Here is a 295-nt window from a genome sequence, read left to right on the forward strand (position 1 = left end):
TAGTGTACTAAAGTGAGACTTGGGAAAAACTTTTACAACAGGACCACACATGCCTGAGATTAAGTCCCCCAACTTGAATGAATGAATGAATCCCATCCTATACGCACAATCTTTCTCCCTAGTCAGTGTGGTCCTTTTCTCTATATTAAATGTATGAAGTACTATGAACGTTGCTGATTTATCACAGCAATAAGTTCTAAGTTCCTGCAAACTTATACTACATGTAAACATTAGCACTTAAAAATTTTCGTGGTAAAAATACTTAAATGTTTATTACAGGCACATTATGCGAGTG

General features: G+C 35.3%; 1 pseudogene; it reads left to right on the top strand.

Annotated features, from left to right (window-relative positions):
- LOC119588834 overlaps window positions 1–77 on the top strand; it is an 8,495-nt pseudogene extending 8,418 nt beyond the window's left edge.
- Window positions 78–295: the final 218 nt, after the last annotated feature.

This window comes from Penaeus monodon, chromosome 24 (genome assembly GCF_015228065.2).
Source record: "Penaeus monodon isolate SGIC_2016 chromosome 24, NSTDA_Pmon_1, whole genome shotgun sequence".
Taxonomy (NCBI): domain Eukaryota; kingdom Metazoa; phylum Arthropoda; class Malacostraca; order Decapoda; family Penaeidae; genus Penaeus; species Penaeus monodon.